General features: G+C 37.8%; 1 long non-coding RNA gene and 1 pseudogene across 1 annotated transcript; both read left to right on the top strand.

The window, feature by feature from the left end:
- The first annotated feature begins 5,909 nt into the window (after positions 1–5,909).
- On the top strand, positions 5,910–6,408 carry LOC149174464 (uncharacterized). Its single transcript, XR_016258941.1, has 3 exons — positions 5,910–5,983; positions 6,116–6,142; positions 6,285–6,408. It is a non-coding gene; the product is annotated as an uncharacterized LOC149174464 (long non-coding RNA).
- Positions 6,409–6,601: 193 nt separating this feature from the next.
- LOC149174465 (rust resistance kinase Lr10 pseudogene) lies at positions 6,602–7,102 on the top strand (annotated as a pseudogene).
- Positions 7,103–10,261: the final 3,159 nt, after the last annotated feature.

The raw sequence follows: 10,261 nt of genomic DNA on the forward strand, positions 1-10,261 counted from the left end.
CTCTGTTTCTCTGCCTCAGGATCTTTATGCACAGGGAAGCTTTTAAATAAAATTACTCAGAACAGTCCATTACATAGCCATAAAAACATTTCTATTGCTTAAAATATAAAACCTTATACAAACATACATCCTCTTTCACTCAGAGGGATTTACCAAAAATACATTCAGCCAACTCTGATACATGTTCATCCTCTTTGCTGAGAGGGATTCACCAAAATTACTTTCACCCATCAAAACTCTGTTTTCACCTGAGAAATTACTGTGCTGGGTTTACTGCAGTAAAACCCATTTTTACATTTGCTGGTGTAAAACTATTTTTACACATACTGCTGTAAAAATATTTTACACATACAGTAAACTTTACATTACATTCACAATCTCAAAAAATACCTGAGCGCTCTTTTCTTTTGCATTTCAATGCAAATCCAATACATAAAAAAAACTTACTTAACACACATGCGCTCCTCTCTTTTTCTTCTCTTCATGCATTGCTGTGCATTTCCTTGGCTTTGGCTCCTGCTTCATTTTTACAATATATTCAACTGCATAAAAAAACACCAGAACATATGCGCTCCACATTTTTATTTACAGATGGCTTCCGTGCATACATTTTCAAATGAGCAGCATTTCTTATGCACTACTGTGCATTTCTATAACAAAAAACATTCTTCATTCTTTTCGCACGAGATGTGCTTCACCCTTAATTTTTCCGCTGCTCCAACATCACTCAAATGATCAACGCACAAAAAACATATTACATACATCTTACCTATGTTAACATGACAAAACGATTATAATATAGGCCGTATAAAAAAAACTTAAATGCTTTGCCAACCGGAGTAAATAATCTTAATTACTTGACAGCGGTCAACCCAAAACTTGACTTTTACTTTACGCAAAAAATTTGATTTGATGCAGGCGGGCGAGCAGCTTCGGAGATCGACGGTGGAGAGGGTGGGAGCAGATCTGACGGCTCACAAGGATATCGGAAGGCATCATATGACTGAACGATAGCTCCCGATATGTCAGAGATGCTGACGTATGGTGAGAGCCACGTGTCTGCTCCAAATCGTATCGGAGCCAAACATACGGAAACAACTTTTCATGGGAAGGCGGTGCGATGTGCTCTGGGTGGTTTTGTGGTTTTCAATCTGGCGGTTTTGGAGAGCGCAGTACGGCTGTGTTAAAATTACATTTTCAACACTCCCCTTTAATTTCAACTGCTGGGCATTCAAACATACCCAAACACTTCCTCACATCGAGGGATTCACCAACACTGCTGTTACAAAGACATCTTCCTCACATAGAGGGATTCACCAACTGCTTCTGATGCAGTTCCACAAACAAACAAAGTTGTCTTCCTCTTAATAGAGGGATTAACCTGAAACTGTGCTTAAGAGCACCTTCCTCATGACAGAGGGATTCACCATAACAATGTGCTGAAGAGCACCTTCCTCTTGACTGAGGGATTCACTAATGACAATGTGCTGAAAAGCACCTTCCTCTTTAACAGAGGGTTTCACCAAATGACTGTGCCAAAAAGCACCTTCCTCATTAATAGAGGGATTACAAACAGACACTGCTTTACATGCAGTTTCAAAAACAAACAATCATTGCACTGCTGTGTGTGCAAACTCATTACAATGTTCTTTTATGCTGATGCATATTCTCTGCTGCACTGTTGTGCCATCTTCTTTACTGTGTCTATCCCACATTGCTGTGTTTACACTTGCACTGCTTCTGCACTTTTCAAAGACAAAATACTCTGTCTTTTTTGGAACAATTACACTGTCCCAATTTACAAATTTACACTGCTATGTGTAAACATTTCTTACACTCACTGCTGTTGCATATATTGCATTTCAATTCAATGAACAACAAATTCATTACATTTACCTTTACTGCTGTAAGGAAAATTTCTTTTGCATGTGCTGCTGTTCAAAACTTCTTGTTGTTGCATTTTTCACATTTGCATTTCTGTGTGCTTCTCCTTCTTGCCATCATGCTGCTGTCCATAACTTCTTGCTGCTGCATTTTTCATATTCACTGCTGTCCATACCCATAACCATAGACTGTCATCCCTGGGTTTTTATTTGCTGCTGCGTTGCCTCTGCAATTTGCACTGTGGCTGCCTTTTGTTTCATCATACTGTTGTGCCCATACTCTTGGCACTTCATTCTCCACACAAAAAAAATAACACGGGCTGTTACTTTTTACACCCTTGCTTCACACAATATTCAGTTTCATTTTTTTTAATTACACAATGCACTGTTGTGTAGTTCCTTTCGATTTTCTGCTACCACACACATTCTCATTCACCCATGTGCATTAAAAATATGTTGTCCCTGTTTTTCTCTATGCATTTCTTTGCATGCTGCATTGCATATGAAGAAAAACATTACATTTTTTTTTACTGCTGTGTATTGTACTCACTCTGCTGTGAGTATGTTCTCTCACATTTCATAAAAAAACTACCTTCCATTGCCATGCAAAAATTCAAAATTGCTGTTCATTGTAATCCATGTGCTCCAAAAAAAAAATTCCAAACTGCTGCCTTATGTTCTATCTTCTAACTGCTGTGAGGGTCTTCATGCTTTGCATTTTTCTCTTATCTCGCTGCTGCTCTTTACATTTCAGCGCTGCCATCTTTTCTTCTTTATGCATTTCTGTGCATATTGCATAAAAACAAAGCAAAAACATTGCTGATTTCATCACTGCTGCATATTACCTTTCAGAGGGATTAACAAGGATTTCATTTGCAACTGCTGCGCTGTAATACATCCTCCATCAACAAATGACTGTTAATACAGTTCAGCAAACAACAAAAAAATTCAAGCTCCCCTTTAGTGTATGCTTGTCTTCTTTTGGCAGACTCTTCTCAAAACAAATTTAGATCCACTCGGGAGTTCAAGGGGTTTTCAGATTGTCTTTCCTTCCTTCTCCATACTTGTGTAACTTTCTTCTTTTGCATGGGTCTAGCTTGTATAGCAGCCCATCTCAAGTTACAGTCACGTGCCATATGCCCAATGTTATGACACTTGAAGCATTCAACATTGTTCATGAATAACATTTCATGATTTCTTCTAAAATTGTTTCTTGGAGGTTGTCGAAGATCACAACATCTATATTTATGAAAGGCTCTACAGTATTTTGCCATATGACCAAATTTTGAGCAAGCATAGCAATAACCATAAAATGAAGTTTGGTACCTGGGAGATGGAGGTTTCCTTGATGTACTTCTGAAGCCTTGCTGCCTTGATATCCTTTGTTGATGACCATTGCATCTTGCCTCTTTTCCATTAGCTACTTTTCTTCTTGGAGCTGGTTTTCTACTTGGAGCAGGATCTCTTCTCTTGCAGCCTTCCTTTTTCTCCTTGCCTTTGCTGGAACTAGGAGCATCACCATATCTTTCTGGCTTCTTCACATCTCCTTTGCTTAAAGCATCCTCATGCTTGTTTGAGGGTTCACCTACATACCCAAGTCCTGATTTATCAAATGGAGATCTGTGATAGCTGAGCATGTCATCCAGAGCTTGAAAGCTCTTCATGATTTTGTTCATTCCTTCAACCTTCTTCCTGAGGAGGAAAATCTCTTCTTCCAACTTTTCACATACATTATTTTTCTTTTCTAGTTGTCCCTCAGTTTCTTCCTTGCTACGAGTAGCTTCAGCTGCTACTATTTTGAAGGAGATAATATCTGTCTTCATTTTGGAGATTTCTTCATCTTTTGCTTGACTGCTCTTCATTTTCTTTTCAGCTCCTTGTGCCTACTTCTTGGCTTCTTGTAGTTCGGACTTAAGGGAGGAGACCTCTTCCCTGTACTGTCCAATCTCTACTACAAGCTTGTTCACTCTCTTGTGTCTTTGTTCAAGTTGGGTTGTCAAGGCATCTGCCTGCTTCTTTGCTTCATTCAGCTGATTTGTCATGGATATGACTTCTTCATGATGTTTCCTCTTGCATTGATCAAGCTCCTTCTTGAGATTGGCAAGCTCTTCATCCCTTTCTTTTACTTGAAACTTGATGAGATCAAGCTTTTCATTCTCAGCTTCTATGATGGGTTCTTCTTGACTCATTGTCATGGTCAGTGCTCCCTTTGCATGAAGGTCATGCAGTCTGTCCCATATATCCTTTGTTGTTGAGTATTTTCCTAGATTCTTCTTCACAGAATCAGGCAGTCCATCCAAGATAGTCTTTGTTGCTTGTGCATCATACTCCATGGATTCTTTATCCTTCTTGCTGTCATCAATCACTGACTCCCAGACTTCTATCCCCTCAAACATTAGGAAAGCCCTCATCTTTATTTCCCATACATCAAAGTTTCCATCAAACTTTGGAACCTCAAATACAATGCTTTCAAACAGATTGCCTTCTAGTTTAGTAGAGGAGGGAGACACATTTTTAGCAGGCTTGGAGGATTTCTTCTTTGACCTTGCCATTCTTATCTAGGCTTTAAATACTTAACTGTGTTTTCTTTTAAATCACTGACTGTTCCTTTAACAGTTACAGAAAGGAAAGCTTTGAAAAATACCTTAACTCTTTTGGCTGAGTCTTCACACTGCTGGAGAAGTTTGACTGCTGCAACCACACCTTCCTTCAGCTTCTTTGAATCTTCAAAGAGCCTGGACTAGCTCTGATACCACTGTTGGATATTTTTCAATGGGAAAATACCAAAAACCAAGATTTCAAACACACATAGGTAATGCTCTGTTTTTCTGCCTCAGGATCTTTATGCACAGGGAAGCTTTTAAATAAAATTACTCAGAACAGTCCATTACATAGCCATAAAAACATTTCTATTGCTTAAAATATAAAACCTGATACAAACATACATCCTCTTTCACTCAGAGGGATTTACCAAAAATACATTCAGCCAACTCTGATACATGTTCATCCTCTTTGCTGAGAGGGATTCACCAAAATTACTTTCACCCATCAAAACTCTGTTTTCACCTGAGAAATTACTGTGCTGGGTTTACTCCAGTAAAACCCATTTTTACATTTGCTGGTGTAAAACTATTTTTACACATACTGCTGTAAAAATATTTTACACATACAGTAAACTTTACATTACATTCACAATCTCAAAAAATACCTGAGCGCTCTTTTCTTTTGCATTTCAATGCAAATCCAATACATAAAAAAAACTTACTTAACACACATGCGCTCCTCTCTTTTTCTTCTCTTCATGCATTGCTGTGCATTTCCTTGGCTTTGGCTCCTGCTTCATTTTTACAATATATTCAACTGCATAAAAAACACCAGAACATATGCGCTCCACATTTTTATTTACAGATAGCTACTGTGCATACATTTTCAAATGAGCAGCATTTCTTATGCACTACTGTGCATTTCTATAACAAAAAACATTCTTCATTCTTTTCGCACGAGATGTGCTTCACCCTTAATTTTTCCGCTGCTCCAACATCACTCAAATGATCAACGCACAAAAAACATATTACATACATCTTACCTATGTTAACATGACAAAACAATTATAATATAGGCCGTATAAAAAAAACTTAAATGCTTGCCAACCGGAGCAAATAATCTTAATTACTTGACAGCGGTCAACCCAAAACTTGACTTTTACTTTACGCAAAAAATTTGATTTGATGCAAGCGGGGGAGCAGCTTCGGAGATCGACGGTGGAGAGGGCGGGAGCAGATCTAACGGCTCACAAGGATATCGGAAGGCATCATATGACTGAACGATAGCTCCCGATATGTCAGAGATGCTGACGTATGGTGAGAGCCACGTGTCTGCTTCAAATCGTATCGGAGCCAAACATACGGAAACAACTTTTCATGGGAAGGCGGTGCGATGTGCTCTGGGCGGTTTTGTGGTTTTCAATCTGGCGGTTTTGGAGAGCGCAGTACGGCTGCGTTGAAATTACATTTTCAACAGTTATGACATTTCAAATCCGACAAAGTTTCGGTGCATTTTTTGCGATAACACATGGACTTCAGACAAATGCTCCTCCAATGGTGGGTTTACTCATCGGCCTGTATAACTGCCAATATGTAAAGATATATGAAATAGTCTTTTCTACCAGTTCGTATTATGTCTTCAGTTTCCCTATGCACCCTCTTACTAAAAATTGTGGATCCTTGATACAGGAGGTCGAAACAAGTCAATTATAATAGGTAAATATGATTTCTCCTTATTCAGTATCTCTGATTTATCAACTTCAATGTGAATTTGGAATTTTTTATTTATTTTTTACAATTAATATTCTTTGAGTTGGAGAAAGTTCACATTGATATTAATCTCTTCAATCCACCTCAGGCTGTTCCATTGGAGGAGCTGCGCTGGTAGCAATAGCAGCAGTACTGTTCTTAAGGTTCTATGCCAAGAAGAGTATCAAAAAGCAACCGTCTCCTCCTCCTTGTATCTCTATTTCAAAGGTGGAGAAATTTCTATGGGAATATGCTTATGAAATGCCAACCAGATATTCATACTTTTAACTTAAAAATATTGCAAACAACTTCACAGAAAAGTTGGGAGAAGGAGCGTTTGGCGTGGTTTATAAAGGAAAGCTTCGCAACGGCGCTTTAGTGGCTGTTAAACTTCTTGATAGGCATAGGCACAACCAAACCCAATTCATGAATGAAGTCACTACTATTGGATGCGTCCATCACGTCAATTTGGTTCGCCTGTTGGGGTATTGTTTCCAATCCCATACAAGCGTAGTGGCATATGAGTACATAGTTAACGGATCTCTGGAGAAGTTTATATTTGCCAGAAAAGAGAAGGGGCAAGACTTAAGTTGGGAACAGTTGTATTCAATTGCATTGGGTGCTGCTCGTGGAATTGCATATTTACACCAGGATTGCGAGAAGCGCATCATACACTTCGACATCAAGCCGCACAATATATTGCTGGACTCCCAGTTCACACCGAAAATTTCTGATTTTGGGCTGGCAAAACTTTGTGGGAAGGTTTATGACCATATTTCAGTGACTGGCGTGAGAGGGACGCTGGGTTATGTTGCGCCGGAGGTGTGGTCGAAGGATGTGGGTCTTGTAACCGATAAGTCAGATGTTTATAGCTTCGGAAAGTTCTTGCTCGAGATTGTTGGGGGGAGAAAGAATATCGATGTGTAGGTGAGCCGTTCCAGTCAGCTGTACTTTCCTGAATGGGCTTTCAAGTTGCTTGAGAGTGGTGAAATGGGGATTAGATTGAGAGGAGGAGGAGAAATGGAAGTAGAAGATGAGGAGAAGGCAAGGAGAGTGGCTAAAATTGGGTTATGGTGCATCCAGTACAACTACAGAGATCGTCAATGTATGAGCAGGGTTGTTCAAATGTTGGAAGGAAATGGTGACGATGTGAGCAGTCCTCCCTTGCCTTTCAATTCCTCTGCTGAACCTGAAAACCCTGTACTATCTTCGGTTGTGACGTTTTCTACTGAAATTGAAATTATTAGATTGTAAACCGATTGTAAATTGAAATTGATTTGGTTTAATTGTGCTCTTTTGGTGTACACGCTAAATGCATGTTGTGTGTTTAACTTACATGCCATTCAATTATCAATCTGGGTGCTCGTAAATTTGTAAGTGTTCGGCGAAAGTAGTATGTATCTCCAAGTCACGCATTTCGACTTGGCCTTAAATGGGTCATATAAATTTCCATTGTATACATCGATATTGATGTTTAAATTAGAAAAATAATTGTTACATCTCATTGAATGAATGAAAAAGAGGGAAATTAGTATTGTTCGTGATGAGAGAAGATGATTTGGAGTATCTAAGTTGGGAAAATTACCTAAGGAGTTTGATTGGTGCTTATTTCCTTGGAGTAGGCTAACCAATACTTAACTAGAGCTCTCCACCTAGATCAAAGAAGACATGATTTGTTTGGATGACTTGAAAGGATATCATTGTCATCCTTTATGATACCCAAATGCTTGATTTCATTAACACATGGAAAAGGTATCTTCAACAATAAGGCACTACGAAATTTTGCATCACCCTTTCACCATTGGATTTCTGTGTGAAAGCGCTAACAAAATTCTAGGTAAAGGAACCACCAGAATTTTGTGTGAAGGGCGCTAACAAAACTTTGTGTAAAGATAACCAAATTTCCTTGCAGGCTATCATGAAATATTGTTAATATTTGAAAGTAACTAGGAACTTTCAAATCCACCTCAAGTAGCCATTAAAATGCGTAGTATAAATCGGCCACAATTTGGCCCAAAAAAATAGAAATTTCGACATGATTTGAGAAAAAATAGAAGATTTTTTTGAAAATTCGCGTTATGGTTATCAAGCTTCAATAATTTTGTTAACCCTGGGGTTCCTGATGGTTTTGAATCCATTTATGCCATCAAAAAAATGATTTGAACACTCTCATAGTTGGATTTCGTGAAGAATTGTTTACTAGATTCTGGTGAGAAATTCGTCGTCTAGGAAAAATTATGGGCTCACTAGACAACGCCACCATTAAAACATGGGAAATGATCAAATTAATAGTCACATGCTCATTATGCTCTTTCTATATTGGAAATAGGAAACACATGAAAAATAATTGGTGAAAGGGAAAAAATGAGTAACAAATAAAAGGGTGATAGGCTCAAATAATCTTCATAAATCTATTAAAGTTGAGAATCATAATGTGACGTGTGATTTGAGATATAAATGTTAATTGAAGTTGGGTTGTGCACCACTACTCTAAAAATGTCATCTAAAGATATCATTCATGTTGTATTATTCTATAAAATCTGAATATATCATTCATGTGAATAGAACTCTAATGTTGTATAAAATAATGTTAATATGAAGAAATTTGATCTATCTAGCATGTTCAAAACTGGTCCCAGTATATCATAGTGAAATCAATTTTCAAGCAACCTTATAAAGCCCATTGTATCATATCGAAATTACTTTGCTGCCACAAATGGCATACCATAATGAAGATATACTTAAATTTTAAGAAACCTTTGATAGTGCATGGAATCACTATGGAATCGATTTTTTAAGAGTTCATATTGTCATAGTATAAGAGTTTTGGATGAGGATCAATAAAAACTTCAATATCAAACATTCACAATCCTCTCTAAGATACTTTCATGTAACTCTGAAAATTAGCTTTTTGTAATCCATGGCATTTGAAATATAACAAAAGTGCATCACTCTAAGTGAAAAGGAACCTGTAAATAATATAAATATGGGCCTTCACCTTTGTAAATTCCATGAAGTTTCTCATGATGTAATCTTATGACATTTTTACCATTGAATAAAAAAATTAAGCTCTTTTCATATTATTTTTCCTCTACATTATTTCATTTATTCACTAGGGACATTTTCTACTATCAATATTTAGTATTATTCCTCGGATATCCAAGATCATTGGTATCAGAGAGACATTCTCCTTATCATTTCTCAGCACTTGTCCCTGACGAGGTCAGTGTAAAGAGAAGAGTTGAATCTTAAGCTATTTTCAATTGAGAGGAAAACCACTCTCACTAGCCCAAGTGACCTCCCATGTTAGAAGAAAAAAGGAATGACATAGTAGGAGATCCTATCAAGTCATTGCTCAAGGAAGAACTCACACAATAGAGGAATGAGATGATGGAAAATTTCGTTGAGGTCTTGTTGTGACCATCAACAACCCCCCCCCTTCTCATTTAAGTGTTATCCAAAATACTAAATATGTGGGGACCCTTACTTAAAATTTAGGAAAAGCAAGAGTAGGGCTTAAATTTCTTTTCCGCAAAATAAAGTTACCATCATAAGCTTAGGAAACTCCTTCGAATACTTAAAACCTAAGTTTATGATAAGGAAGAAATCTTTAAAAACGCATCGTAAAACGGTAGTAGAACGCCACCATTCAAGTACAATCCCGGCATGTGCGAGATTGTGGTATTAAACAACTATCGCGTCGCAATAAGTAAAACCTATAAGAAAAACTTCAAGATTTACCGATTTGCGATGACGCCGATCACAAGATCGCATATCGCAGGAAACAGGTTAACGAAATTTGTCATACATAAACTTCTGCGATCTGCGATATTGCGATATCGCAATATAGCGATGGTTGCGATGTCAAGCCAGACCAACACTGAAATGTTATATTTGTGCGATTTTACGTTATTGCGATAGTGCGATTTTACATTATTGTGATAGTGCGATCTGCAACGTTGCGAAGCAAATCGCAAAATCGCTCCATTGCAGATCGTTGGGGCACAATATTCAAGAAAAGCCACTTGCCATAAGCTGACACATAATTACGCGCTTTAAATGCTAATACAGGAGTTAGTTGCCAGT

This window comes from Pinus tabuliformis, chromosome 4_1 (genome assembly GCF_031772625.1).
Source record: "Pinus tabuliformis cultivar Carrire ecotype Pingquan chromosome 4_1, CPIR1, whole genome shotgun sequence".
NCBI lineage: Eukaryota > Viridiplantae > Streptophyta > Pinopsida > Pinales > Pinaceae > Pinus > Pinus tabuliformis.